This window comes from Salvelinus fontinalis, chromosome 32 (genome assembly GCF_029448725.1).
Source record: "Salvelinus fontinalis isolate EN_2023a chromosome 32, ASM2944872v1, whole genome shotgun sequence".
Lineage (NCBI taxonomy): Eukaryota > Metazoa > Chordata > Actinopteri > Salmoniformes > Salmonidae > Salvelinus > Salvelinus fontinalis.
In genome coordinates this window covers 17825632-17840894 of record NC_074696.1, presented here as the reverse complement: position 1 = coordinate 17840894, position 15263 = coordinate 17825632, and the positions used below count along the sequence as shown (strand labels likewise).

Below are 15263 nucleotides of genomic sequence, written 5' to 3'. Positions count from 1 at the left end.
ATATGAACTAACCGGTTATAGAGCAAACAATGCAATTATCACAACCTAGGTTGTAATATGGCTTTTTTTTGTGGCTTGGCTTCCCCTGTGATTTTACCCATGCACCACTACTGTAGCCTTGTCAACAATTTGGTCTCTAGGCTATAGCCTAATCGGTCAGTTAGAATATAGCCATGACTTGAGGCGAGAATAATTTAAATCAGAGCCATCACAACATCCAGTGCACAATGAGTCTAAGTAGGCCTAGTGGTTTGGTCGTTAGGGTATCACTGTTGTTAGTTAGAATCAGGGGCGCAACTTTGGTTTTAGAAGTGGGGGAGACATAATGTATATTTTTTTATGCAGTTGGATAAATACTCCAAACAACCTACCCGACCGCTGGGTCATGTTCCCCCCATCCCCTGTGAAAGTTACACCCTGGTTAGAATGATGCCTTGCCTGATTCCCGCTCTGAATTTGGTTGACAATTTTTTGAAAAAAGGAGCTCATTTAGGCTTGTTCATAGGCTATGCATGGTCAACTACCGTACAACACTTGATCAAATTAAAGTGATTGCTCTCATTGAAACAAATACAGATGAAAGATGAGACATCTTTACTGCCATTAGAAGTAGCCGAACTGAAGGGTGAAAGTTTAACACTGCCCAGCGAAATGAGGAAAGGAGTTTTAAGCGCAATTACTGGCACTGTTGGGTTGAAATGATATAGGTTTTGGCTAGAAGAGAATAGGCTACAGTTTGTCAGAATCGACCTTTTGTAGCAGGTAAGGACACTTACCCAGCATGTTAGGTTAATTAACATAGCAGGTTTGGAGAATTGGGTTAACGTTAGGAAAAGGGTTAAAATGCTAAAATGCGCAACAATCTACATTTGACATCAATTAGACATAAACTGGTACCCTTCAAGCCATGATCAATTATACCCTCTCGACCATTTGAGGCCACACAAGGACATACCTCCCTGGTCTAACTAGTCTACAAGCCAAACAATTGATGGATGCTGGGAAATTATCACAATGACTCCAGCAGAAAAATTCCCCAGGAGCAGTGGCTATAAAACGGTATATTTTAAAGCGACTGGGGAACAGGGCGCGCTCTCAGAGATGAGCGGGGTGCAGCGGATATCAGAGGAAGCAAGCAACACGGTCTTTGCAACGGACCGGCTAGAATAGGCTACGTAACCCGTCACCCGTGGGGCGCAGATACGTGAGTGGACAGAATAAGTTAGTGTGGCATTGTTAAACACGAATTAAATTCTATGGGACAAGATGAGGTAGGCTAGAGAGATTTACCCCCGTCCCGAGCGCCTGAAGTGAGACACCTTCAGACTGTGTCCTTGATCAGCATGAATAGAGAGATCCTTTTTGTCGCGCATCTTCTCACGGACTACAGGGATTTATCGATCCGATCAGATTACTGGTAATGATGTGCATATTATTACACATTGTTATTATAATATGGATTACATTTTTTGGTTCGGGCGGGTTAAAATCGTCGGATATAATATGATGCTGTCTCCAAAACGATCACTAGGATATCATTGTTATCCCATTAGTTTATTATTTATAACGGTAGCCTAAAACTGTTGTGGAGGGCGTACGCACAATGAATGACAGCTAACAATATAACTATTGTGTTTGCGTCTTCTCTTTGTAGTCATAGTTATGGCTTAAAGGCACCGTGGAGGCTAGCCTATGTGACAGTGATCCGAAGGTAATGAATGCATGGAGCAGTCTAAAGTGTAAGTGATGGCCTCTCATTTTGTGGGACGGTAAATCTTCCACTTAATCAAATGCTCTCAGACATGCGTGGATAGATTGAAATATCCCAGTACAGCAGTTATGTGTTACGGCTGACCAAATAGACCGTAGCCTTCCCTGGCTTTCCCTCACTTGAAATGTTAAATTGGATTGCAGAGTTCTATTTCGTTTAGATAATGTTGTGTGAGTGTATGTGTGAGAGAGAGCACCATTGCATATCCGAAAATGTTATTTTATTTACTAAACATCACAAAATATTCGAGTCAGAGTCTCACCAATTATTCACCTACTGATAACGAAGGACTGAATGTGCTCTTGAATGAATGATAGGGACTTTCACGTTATGAAGATTATGGGAAATGTATTGGACTTTTTTATTTTTTTTATTTTTTATTTTACCGTTATTTTACCAGGTAAGTTGACTGAGAACACGTTCTCATTTGCAGCAACGACCTGGGGAATAGTTACAGGGGAGAGGAGGGGGATGAATGACTAAAGGGGAGGACACAACAGTTCACCTGACACTGAATCCAAACCTTACATTGTTGACTTTGTGAATTTTACATTTATTGTACTTTTCCCTGCATTTATTGATAACAAAATCTGAAAATACTCTGGATACATTCAGTACCATGACAAGAACATTCCTGGAATAATGTGGGTTAGGTGCAACATAAGACAAAATAATTACAAAGCCTTGAGTGAAAGGACTAACTGGTGTCTCCAAGTGGATCCACACCTCTCTAAAGTGTGCACAGTTCCTAAGTAATTCCAAAGCACTTTTATGACTCAAAGAACAGTCTTCAACTATACGGTGTTTTTTTGAGCTCTCCTAGCTGTGCCGTTGAGGAGCTAGAGCAAGCACACTTGTAGTTGTTTTGTTTGGAACACAGCCCTGCATCCCTGCCATCACATAATTACTGTTGTTTACGCAATCCAAAAACAGTCCATTATAAATCAGAATCTGGGTCAGGTGAACATCATTTGAAAGCTTGTTCTATTGTCAACATGACTTGCTAAATTATTACAGTGTTAGGCTTCTACAAGGCAATTCAGAGAAGCAGATAGTAATTGTAGTGCACATAGAATGGAGTCATGAGGGCATTCAGATGTGTCGTCCGCAGCAAATTCTCTTCACAATAAAACAAACATAGGCTCTTTCTGTTCAGAACAACCCAGTGTATGACGCCATGCCATCTTGTAACTCAAAGATAGTGATCAGAAACATTGACACTGTATCAGATTTTGGAACCTATATACTTTTTTGAATTAAGATTTTTATTTAACATTTAACTTTATTTAAATTCATGTACTAATCACTTATTATATTACAGAGTACTAATGTTACTGTCCACACTAAAACAACAAAAATACTTCAATACCTGTAATTTTGTCCTTTGAACATTGAATTGAAATACTGTAGAATTCCATTCACTCCTATGGAGGCCTGCTTCTAATGGGGAGCCAATATTGCCGACCGGTGGCTTCAAAGCCTTCAATGGCCAATACATAGCATCAGCAATCCAGGGTTTATATACAGTACATCATTGGTCAAAACCCATACAGATCTGTGAAGCAGAGACCCTTTTTTTTTTTTTATTTTTTTATTTCACCTTTATTTAACCAGGTAGGCAAATTGAGAACACGTTCTCATTTACAATTGCGACCTGGCCAAGATAAAGCAAAGCAGTTCGACACATACAACAACACATAGTTACACATGGAGTAAAACAAACATACAGTCAATAATACAGTGAAAAATAAGTCTATATACAATATGAGCAAGTGAGGTGAGATAAGGGAGGTGAAGGCAAACAAAATATATATATAAATAAATAAAAATATAAAAAGGCCATGGTGGCGAAGTAAATACAATATAGCAAGTAAAAAAACCACTGGAATGGTTGGTTTGCAGTGGAAGAAGGTGCAAAGTAGAGATAGAAATTTAGGGGGTGCAAAGGAGCAAAATAAATAAATACAGTAGGTAAAGAGGTAGTTGTTTGGGCTAAATTATAGATGGGCTATGTACAGGTGCAGTAATCTATGAGCTGCTCTGACAGCTGGTGCTTAAAGCTAGTGAGGGAGATAAGTGTTTCCAGTTTCACCCTGAGCTCTGACGTCATGTACTGTATAGCATGTTACTGTTCAGCCACTTTGTTCCAATTTAGATACGATTTCCAACCTTCATACGGGTATGAATGTAATGGGCTACTGCAGGCCTACTTTGATTAAAACTAACTTCTACAAATGTGCTGTATATAATGGAACTGGATGAAGGATAAGTAGAGGTATTGCACCCTATCAAACTGATGCATACACCTGACGTGCGCATGTGGAGATAATGGCGTGAGTCCTCTGAGCCAGCACTTTGAAGAGATGAAAAAATACCTGCTGCCAACTTTCTCAGGCCTCTATGGACACACACGTTGCCAAGAGTTCTGCCTTTCCTCTCTCTAAAGGACCTTACAGGAGAGGAGCGAGGAGACACCCAAAGTGTTCTGTCAGCATGAAGAGGAAAGGAAAGGCAAACCAAATAGCCAGCTAGGCTATCAGCGTCGTAACACATCACCAACTCTGATAGTGCTGACTGAGACAAGGAAACCAAGAAAGAGCTTAGCCTACTTGAAGAACAATATGGAGAGATGTGGTGAGGACATCACACCAGTTCAAACTCAGAGTTCATTCAGAAAAGACTACTTAATACTTTAATCAATGAATAATTTGACTTGCTAATCATATAAAGAAAGCCTCAGTTCATGATTATAGTTTGATTCTTTCTGAATTAAGTAAAATTACCCTGGCATTAACCACTGGTGTAAAGTACTTAAGTAAAACATACTTTAAAGTACTACTTAAGTATTATTTGGGGTATCTGTACTTTACTAGAAAATAATGTACTGTAATGAAACAGGCAGGGAGCAGGTCTCGAACCCTCGACCTCCTAGCCCGAGGTCCGGCGCGCTATCGACTGTGCCGCAAAAGCATGCTCGAGCGGCAGAGTCGATTTCCGCGCTTATAAACACAGGGTCGTTACACTACTCCCTCCTTTCAAAGAGCGCGTCCTCGCGCTAGCTTGCGACTTTACGTCTTACAGGAACGCGCTCACCGGCCAAGCACACGCACTGTCGTGGATGCGAGGTCCGATCCCACTTCTGACACCAATGTAATGAAACAGGCAGGGAGCAGGTCTCGAACCCTCGACCTCCTAGCCCGAGGTCCGGCGCGCTATCGACTGTGCCGCAAAAGCATGCTCGAGCGGCAGAGTCGATTTCCGCGCTTATAAACACAGGGTCGTTACAGTACGTTTTACCCCATACATTTTCCCTGACACCCAAAAGCACTCCTTTCGTTTCGAATGCTTAGCAGGACAGGAAAATGGTCCAATTCACACACTTATCAAGAGAACATCCCCGGTCATCCATACTGTCTCTGATCTGGCCGACTCAGTAAACACAAATGCTTTGTTTGTAAATTATGTCTGAGTGTTGGAGTGTGCCCCTGGCTATCCGTAATTGAAATATATAATGAATATAGTATAATATATAATTCATCATAATATAATGAATGTGAAAAGATTTATACTTTACTTTTGAAACAATTATATTTTAGGAATTATATTTTCCTTTGATAGTTAAGTATATTTAATAAACAAATACTTTGACTTTTACTCAAGTCGTATTTAATTGGGTGACTTTCACTTTTCCTTAGGTCATTTTCCATTAAAAGGTACCTTTACTTTTACTCAAGTATGATAATTGGGTAGTTTTTCCACCACTGGCCTGAAACCTGATGATGGCACAGCTGAATAGACTAGAGCAGTGTAATAGTCTTGTAATTGGTCACCTTTAGTCAACAGTAAACCGCAATGACGACGCTCAATGAGCATCTCTAAAGCCAAGGCCACTTCATTTATTCCATCGTTCGACCAGTCATTTCCTCTCAGTGGTGCCTGTCTTGCTATTGGAGCACTACACATGTTTTATCCTAATACCATTACGAAAAGACACATTGCCCATTTCAGCTTCTTGCCAGGCAGCCACTCCATCTTGATTTGGAGTGTGTATGTGCTTTTCCTGACTCCTGCCGACGTACCTCTTAGGGCTGTGGAATACATTTATCTGTTCAATGCATTAGTTAGAAAGCAAGTCAGGTATTTACTCCTCCCCTACTTGCAGGGATGCATTCACCATAGTCATCTTTTTTGAATTAAGGCTATGTGAAGGTTTTCTTCCAGGGGTAAAGGAGAGGACCAAAATGCAGCGTAGCCAGTGCTCAACATGTTTAATTAAACAATAACCATGAACACTTAACAAATAACAAACCGAGACAGTCCTATCTGGTGCAGAACAAACACTGAGACAGGAAACAAACACCCACAAAACACCAGTGAAACCCTGGCTGCCTTAGTATGACTCTCAATCAGAGACAAACGATACACACCTGTCTCTAATTGAGAATCATACCAGGCCGAACACAAAACCCCACATAGAAATAGAAAACATAGACTGCCCACCCAACACTCACGCCCTGACCAATAAAGACATATAAAACAAGAGAAAACAGGTCAGGAACGTGACAGGCTAGCAGTAGTTATTTTATATTTTCAAGACTGAACATCAAAATGAAAACAGTAACCAATGCCAAACATGGGTCACGTTCAGCATGGCAACATTGGCCAACATTCAGGTAGGAATGTATTATATAGATTAAAACAAACTTGCCTCTGGCAGGTAATTAGAAGTCCCATCAGCTCTATTCAAGCAATGTCTACCTACAACATTTCACAACGTGGCCCTGCTTTGAGAATTCAGTCAGCTTCATTTGGCTGTTAACAGGGTGTAGTGTGTGGATTGTGGTTGGTCACATGGGCCATTCACAAAGGGTCTCAGAGTAGGAGTGCTGATCTATGATCAGGTCCTCTATGGCCATTTGAATGGCCCATGTGACCAACCACAATTCCTTATGATCTAAAATACAAAATGGATCCTAGATCAGCACTACCAGTTTGATACACTGTGTGACTAAGGGCCTGTCGGGACATACTATTTCAAAGACAATTTGTGTGTGCTCTGTTTAAATCTTGCATAATCAGGTTTAAGAGAACAAAGATTCCCAGCTTTACAAACGGTGATTGTTTGGTTCAGTACCCAGCAGAACACAGGCTCTTTCAGTGTATAGCCTACCAGCCAGGCTGTTTCAGTTTGTAGCCTACAAACCAGGCTGTTCCAGTGTGCAGCCTACCAGCCAGGCTGTTTCAGTTTGTAGCCTACAAACCAGGCTGTTCCATTGTGCAGCCTACCAGCCAGGCTATTTCACAGGCTGTTCCAGTGTGTAGCCTACCAGCCAGGCTGTTTGACAGGCTGTTTCAGTGTGTAGCCTACAAACCAGGCTGTTTCACAGGCTCTTTCAGTGTGTAGCCTACAAACCAGGCTGTTCCATTGTGCAGCCTATCAGCCAGGCTGTTTCACAGGCTGTTCCAGTGTGTAGCCTACCAACCAGGCTGCTTCAGTGTGTAGCCTACAAACCAGACTGTTTCAGTGTGTAGCCTACAAACCAGGCTGTTTCAGTGTGTAGTCTACCAACCAGGCTGTTTCAGTGTGTAGCCTACCAACCAGGCTGTTTCAGTGTGTAGCCTACCAACCAGGCTGTTTCAGTGTGTAGTCTACCAACCAGGCTGTTTCAGTGTGTAGTCTACAAACCAGGCTGTTTCAGTGTGTAGTCTACAAACCAGGCTGTTTCAGTGTGTAGTCTACCAACCAGGCTGTTTCAGTGTGTAGTCTACCAACCAGGCTGTTTCAGTGTGTAGTCTACCAACCAGGCTGTTTCAGTGTGTAGTCTACCAACCAGGCTGTTTCAGTGTGTAGCCTACCAACCAGGCTGTTTCAGTGTGTAGCCTACCAACCAGGCTGTTTCAGTGTGTAGTCTACCAACCAGGCTGTTTCAGTGTGTAGCCTACCAACCAGGCGATGATAAGAAAGCCCCGCTTTAAACCCTTCAAGGGGTTATTTTTCCTTGTATAGTGACAGAGGGTCGTTTTATTCCTCTTGTGTTATGTGTGTAAAACTCTGCTTTAATTATTAGAATATGACTATCTGGGATTAGGTGGTAGGTGATTGTCATCCTCATAATGACTGTTGATGGACTGTCTTGTTCACCCCATGTGTATCTATTTGGTCATGCAAATATCATAGTTTGCATTCCAAATGGCATCCTATTCCCTACTATATACAGTGCACTACTTTTGAGCAGAGCCATGTAGGCAATAGGGTGTCATGTTAGAATTCAGCCGTAGTCAGATGTGAATTTAGAGACAAGCCTTTTACAGATATAGGACATCCTGTAATATGATAATTGTGCAGATTTGCATTTTATCCCCTGTCCCAGGGCTCTCGTTCCATTCCAACTGTAAAGATGAAGTCTGCTACGCTGTCAAGCCCCGCTGAAGTCATCACCATCCTTTGTAAAGATGAAGTCTGCTACGCTGTCAAGCCCCACTGAAGTCATCACCATCCTTTGTAAAGATGAAGTCTGCTACGCTGTCAAGCCCCGCTGAAGTCATCACCATCCTTTGTAAAGATGAAGTCTGCTACGCTGTCAAGCCCCACTGAAGTCATCACCATCCTTTGTAAAGATGAAGTCTGCTACGCTGTCAAGCCGCGCTGAAGTCATCACCATCCTTTGTAAAGATGAAGTCTGCTACGCTGTCAAGCCCCGCTGAAGTCATCACCATCCTTTGTAAAGATGAAGTCTGCTATGCTGTCAAGCCCCGCTGAAGTCATCACCATCCTTTGTAAAGATGAAGTCTGCTACGCTGTCAATGTCACGTTCCTGACCTTTTTCTGTTAGTTTGTTGTATGTGTTAGTTGGTCAGGACGTGAGTTTGGGTGGGCATTCTATGTTTTCTGTTTCTATGTTGGTTTAAGGGTTGCCTGGTATGGCTCTTAATTAGAGGCAGGTGTTTGGCGTTCCTCTAATTGAGAGTCATATTTAGGTAGGTTGTTTCACAGTGTTCGTTGTGGGTGGTTGTCTCCTGTGTCAGTGTTTGTCGCACCATACGGGACTGTTCGGTTTGTTTTTGTACATCGTCATTTTGTGTAGTCTATTTTTCCCTGTTCGTGCGTTCTTCGTGTTTTATGTAAGTTCGCATGTCCAGGTTTGTTTACTCTGTTTTGTTGTTTTGTTAGTTTATAGTCAAGTTCGTGTTTTTTCGTCTTTCTGTAAATAAATTATGTCATCACAACCCGCGGCGCCTTGGTTCCATCACTACTCCTCCTTTTCGGTTGAAGAGGAGGAGGACTACCGTTAGTCAAGCCCCTCTGAAGTCATCACCATCCTTTGTAAAGATGAAGTCTGCTACGCTGTCAAGCCCCGCTGAAGTCATCACCATCCTTTGTAAAGATGAAGTCTGCTACGCTGTCAAGCCCCACTGAAGTCATCACCATCCTTTGTAAAGATGAAGTCTGCTACGGTGTCAAGCCCCGCTGAAGTCATCACCATCCTTTGTAAAGATGTGTTGTTTGTTTGCAGCTCCACCAACTAGTCCAGATGAATTGGTTCACACCAGAGGTGGTTGCCAGCCCAGCTAAGGATGTGTCCCAATTGACACCCTATTCCCTATTCCCGATACAACTCTGGTCCAAAGTAGTGTGCTACATAGGGCATAGGGTGTCATTTGGGAAACAGACTAAGGCGTTGACTCTTCCCTTAAGTCAAAGCACCGACAGCTAACTCATTTTTTGTGGCAAAGTGTCTCCGTTTAGGCTGATTTTACTGACACACACATCTTGTTATTGACGCTAGCAGCATCCTGTAGGATTGATGCCCACACCCTGGTACCATAGAGAGGAAATGGGAGGAGCTGGAACTGAAGCAAGAAGGGAGCAGGCTGGATAGGAACCTAGAATACTGGAGTGTCATTGTTCTGTGTTGGGTTTCCAAAATGGCACCCTATTCCCTTTATAGTGCAGTACTTTTGACCAGGGTGCACTATATAGGGAACATGGTGTAATTTGGAACGGATTCTAAGTATGCAACAATAGAAACGTGGGGTTCTTAGCACAATCAGGCTTTATAACATGTCTGTCATAAGCCTTAAGCCACACTTTGTATCTTGGTTTATATATTGTGTTGTCTTCTTATCATACCTCCCCATGGGTAGGCTGTCTAATGTCTACATTCTTCCTAGACATGGGATGTGTGCCAAATGGTACCCTATTGCTTATGTAGTGCACTACTTTATACCAGGTCGGGCTCTGGTCAAAGTTGTGCACTATATAAAGAATAGGGTGCCATTTTGGAAACACTTTTGGTAACAGATGCTTCCCAGTCGAGCCAATCCATTGTCATACCATGCACAATATACCATTGTAAGTCTCTTATATTAATTCAGTGAAAAAGGGAACGTTTTTGTTGTTATGTGATAACATTTTGAGTAAAGATATGCTTGGCACGTATCCCTTCCACTCTGTGCTATTGTTGTGGTGATTGTGGGAAATAAGTGGTACTTATTCATGTACATCAATACTTGAATTACCAGTCTTATTGATTGCATGTGGTGTATCTCGGGTGTGAAACTCATTTCAATTCCAGGCTGGCCGAGAGACTTCACAGAACCATTCAAACCCTTTGGAACCTCTCTATCTCCTGACAAAATATCTGTTTGATCCTCTGCGACAGTTGTTCCTTTCACCTGCACCCAATCAAACAAATTCTGGCCACATTCAGAGTTCTGAATCATTCATTTCCTCATTTCCTCTTTTTTAAATTTTGTCTGGTCTCGACTCGTTTTGTCTCAATAGAAAGGTGGACATTGAATTTCCCCCTTGGCTCTTGCCTGCCTTTCTCCTTGAAACTTCCTGTTCGTATGTCGGCTCACTGTCCTCAGTGAGCTCATATCCTTGCAGCCTCACAAAACTAGGTTGGACCCATTTCCACACGGGGAGTTGAGAGAGAGAAATTCCCTTGCTGTACGTGGGAGGATTACACTGGGGAAGGTGTGGTGAAACTAGAGGACTGTTTTGTTCTGAAAGAAGGAGCAGAATATGATGTAAGAATTGGAAGATATTGCAGTAAACGGATGCTTAATTGGTATTGTTTAATGAAGGCCTGACATTTAGAGATCTTTCACACTACTGTGACCTTTTAAAATGCACTACACGGCTCTCTCTCTCTCTCTCTCTCTCTCTCTCTCTCTCTCTCTCTCTCTCTCTCTCTCTCTCTCTCTCTCTCTCTCTCTCAGAACACTGCTTATTTCCTCCTTGATAACTTGCCAGGCTGGAAAAAAGGAGTTGTTATTTCCTGAAAAGTATAAATATAATTGAACGATAATAATTTTTATTCCCAATGATACGCTTCAATTCTGCCTTGGTACATGTCAGACGTGATACTCATTATGTTTTTTAAATTATTATTCTCTGTGAAAAACTAGCACAGTCAGTCATCAGTAATAGTTGAACAATTTGGGCCACATAATATTTTGTCTGTCTGTCTGAGTATGAATGTGGTAGGGCTAAGAGCAGAAACAAGCTATTTTCTCACTCTTTTCCCACATTCTCTCTCCTTCTCGTTCCCTTTCCTTACCTTCCCTATGTATTCCACCTCTCTCTCTCTCTCTTTTTCTCTCTCCAGTGCAGCAGCAGTTGAAGGGGTGTATCTGAAGGCCTGTAACCTGTGGCTGGGCCAGGGGCTGCAACACAGGACATGGGAGCTACCTGCAAATCCTGCTCGTGTCTTGTGTTGCAGCCAGTGGAACAGTCGCACTGCTTAACACCACGAAGAGACGCCGAAGAGACCATGTATCAAGTCAGCCATGGACACCTCTGGTATTCTCTCCGCTCCTCTCTCCAACGAGTTGTTACCAAGCAACACCGGGTCCTTTCTCTTGTTTTGTATGTTCAATAGCAGCAGTTTTAAGATAAGCCATGTGTGTCAGGTTTGGGAGTGAAAAAAATTGCCTCTGCTGAACAATATGTCACATTGACTTTTAAAGTAAAAGCCCTTTTGATGTTTTTTTTGGGGGGGGAGCTGTTTAAACGGGAGAAGGGAGAAGGTTTTAATGATTTGGGGGGCACCTTCAGAGTCAGATGATGAAACAGCTCTCTCTCTTTCTGCCAGCAATAAGGCAAACACGATTGGGAGGCAATAGAATTAAATAAGGTCAACAATGGGGCGGCAGGTAGCCTAGTGGTTAGAGCGTTGGGCCATTAACCAAAAGGTTGCTAGATTGAATCCCCAAGCTGACAAGGTAAAAATCTGTCGTTCTGCCCCTGAGAAAGGCAGTTAACCCACTGTTCCTAGGCCGTCATTGTAAATAAGAATTGGCTCTTTACTGACTTGCCTAGTTAAATAAAGGTTAAATAAAAAATGAAAAATGATGCACCTCTGGGGAGAGGTGAGCTGCCTGGCATGCGGTGCCTGGCTGTCTGGGATGGTGTTAATGATCCTTTATCTCCCCCAAGGTTACAGATGAACAGCACAAGAGGAAGAGGCACGATATTGCCTTTGCTCCCAGCAAACAGGGGGAGAGAGAGAGGAGAGGGTGGGGAGGGGCACACCGGTGTAAATATTCAGCTCATGTTCTCACTCTGCCCCGTGCCTGACTGAGCCTTGTCTGATGACCACGGAATGATGGGGGAGAAGGGGGCATAATTTAAACTTGAGGAAGAAAGTATTTTTTTGACAGGGGTGTCACCTGATTGGAATGCAAATCCAGGGGGCGGTTCATCGCTGTTTCAATCTAGGGTTTTGAATTGTGTTGTGTCAAAGCAGGGATTGTAAAGAGGCTGTGCAGTGAATGCAGTAGGATGACTATTATATATTGGTCTCTGGCAGCTGTGTGGTTTTTTCTCAACACCAGTGATGCTAGAAGAGTATTTCCACTGTGCTCAGACGTCAGTTAAACGTCTAGTTTCGATTTTGGTTAAGATGTCAGCTAATGTTAATTCAACGTGAAATAAACCAAAAAATTCCCCATGCCATTCGAGTAAGGTTAAAAGTTTAGTAAAAAAAAAAATGAAATGGCTTACGTTGATGACTTTTTGCAAATCCAATCAGTTTTCCACGTTGACTTTTCAGAAACACTTTATGGCATGTCATGAGATCCTTGAAAACACTCAGTATTCATAGGGCTGATTTGTTTTCATACAATACTTATTGTTGTCTGAAGAAAGAGATTGTGATTGCATCCCTAGGTACTATGGTCACTGGTATCTATCTCCCCCCTACTATGTTTAGAAAATGAACGCAAAATTGCCCATTCACCATTCACCATGTGAATCTATGCTGTGATTAATTGAGGTCATTTCCCTTTGCCGCTGTGTACATGATAGCAATTAGACTTGAATAACCTAAGGCAGTTCCACTTTAAGAAAAGTCATCAAGGATATCTGGGAGATGGAGCTGCTAAGGCAGATCTGGCAGATTGCTCATCTCCTGACAGTGCTGAATCTTTTACGAGTTTTCCATGCCAGTGCACTTGCCTTCATCTGCAGTGTGCACTTACAGATTGGAGTGAGCTACAGTACGTCTACAGCCATTCAGGCCTGTGTTCGTTTCATGTATTTAAAGGAGTCAGGTTTTAAATGCAGCCTTAATATACCTCAACTCTCTCCCGAGAGGAAAAGTGGCACCATCCAAGACCTCTCAGGGTTTAAATGCAGGATCGATACTCCTTAACTCTCTCCAGAGAGGAAAAGTGGCACCATCCAAGACCTCTCAGGGTTTTAAATGCAGGATCGATACTCCTCAACTCTCTCCCGAGAGGAAAAGTGGCACCATCCAAGACCTCTCAGGGTTTAAATGCAGGATCGATACTCCTTAACTCTCTCCAGAGAGGAAAAGTGGCACCATCCAAGACCTCTCAGGGTTTAAATGCAGGATCGATACTCCTTAACTCTCTCCAGAGAGGAAAAGTGGCACCATCCAAGACCTCTCAGGATTTAAATGCAGGATCGATACTCCTTAACTCTCTCCCGAGAGGAAAAGTGGCACCATCCAAGACCTCTCAGGGTTTAAATGCAGGATCGATACTCCTTAACTCTCTCCAGAGAGGAAAAGTGGCACCATCCAAGAACTCTCAGCTTTTAAATGCAGGATCGATACTTCCCAACTCTCTCCTGATAAAACAGCCCACTGGGCAAGAAGTAATTAAATAAACATTGTTTCCATGTCATTTCCAACTTCAAAAATGTATGTGATGATTTTGAATCACTATGAAAAACTGATTGGATTTGCAAAAAGTCATCAATGTAAGGACATTTCTTAATTTTTTCACCCAACTTTTACCCTAAATCCAAAGGCATGGTGACATTTCTATTTGTATTTTAAGTTGAATTCACGTTAGTTGACAACTCAACCAAGATAAAATCAAAACTAGACGTTGAAATGATGTCTGTGCCCAGAGAGAGTGGGTCTTTTAGAGAAACTGTCACGAATACCACCGAAGGTGGCTCCCCTTCCTGTTCGGGTGGCGCTCGGCGGTCGTCGTCACCGGTCTACTAGCCGCCACCGATCCCTTTTTCCTTTTTGTTTGTTTTTGTCTAATTGTTTTCACCTGTTCCTTGTTGGGGTTTTGGGACGGGTGTTATTTAAGTTCCTTTAGCCCGCTGGTGTTTGTGCGGGCTTGTTGTTATTTCACGTATGTGGTGTTTGTGTTCTGTTGGGTTTTCGCTGTCCGGTATTTTTAGTAACTATGGTTTTGGGTTTGTTGCACCTGTGTTTTGGGCTTTACCCGTGTTTGTAACTGGTTACTTGACGAAAGGACATTAAAAGCGTTTTTCCCGTCCACCTTCTGCTCTCTGCGTCTGACTCCACACCCATCACTCTCCAGACGTTACAGAAACTCTCAGAGAGACAAGAGAAAAGGGAGAGAGGAGACAGAGAGAAAGAGAGACAGCTGTCTGTCTAAAGAGATGCTTTATTCAAATTGAGCTCAAGCAGGCATGTGCTTCAGAGACAGCTGTGACTTGTCACATTGTTTAAGACCAACCTTGTGGGGTTGGACAGATTATTCCGATAGGGGGAAAAAATGCCTACAAATATTAAGTAGAAAAGTATTGAATAAAATGTATGAGGGACCTACTAGGATGTGACTGGCCTTGAAAGACTCCAGGCTGGCATCCCAAACGGCACCCTACCCCGTTTATAATGGCATTTGGGACGCAGGCAAGGTGTTGATGTGAAAGAGTCGCAGAGCTCCTGAGAAACTGCCATGTCTGGAAACAAGCAGACAGACAGACAGTTCTGCGCCGCCCCCTGGAAACTGTCCATCTTCGTGGAGTTTAGGAATGTGACTTCGATCATGTATACGTCACCATGTGCTACACTCCATGAAGTTGATGTCTGCAGTTTGGGGAAATTATGCTCCAAGATTTGAATGAAACCTCCTGCCATCATGAGGTACAGTGATATACCTTTAGGATAGACCTCAAATCTATTTTACATCATTAAAGGTAATAATGAAATGCAAAATGCTTTGAAAAATGATAACACAAGGTGGAATGATAAAA

The 15263-nt window shown here is 42.5% G+C and overlaps 1 long non-coding RNA gene across 1 annotated transcript; it reads left to right on the top strand.

The window, feature by feature from the left end:
* The first annotated feature begins 1082 nt into the window (after positions 1-1082).
* On the top strand, positions 1083-10211 carry LOC129830818 (uncharacterized). Its single transcript, XR_008755639.1, has 2 exons — positions 1083-1417; positions 8143-10211. It is a non-coding gene; the product is annotated as an uncharacterized LOC129830818 (long non-coding RNA).
* The last annotated feature ends 5052 nt before the right edge of the window (positions 10212-15263 follow it).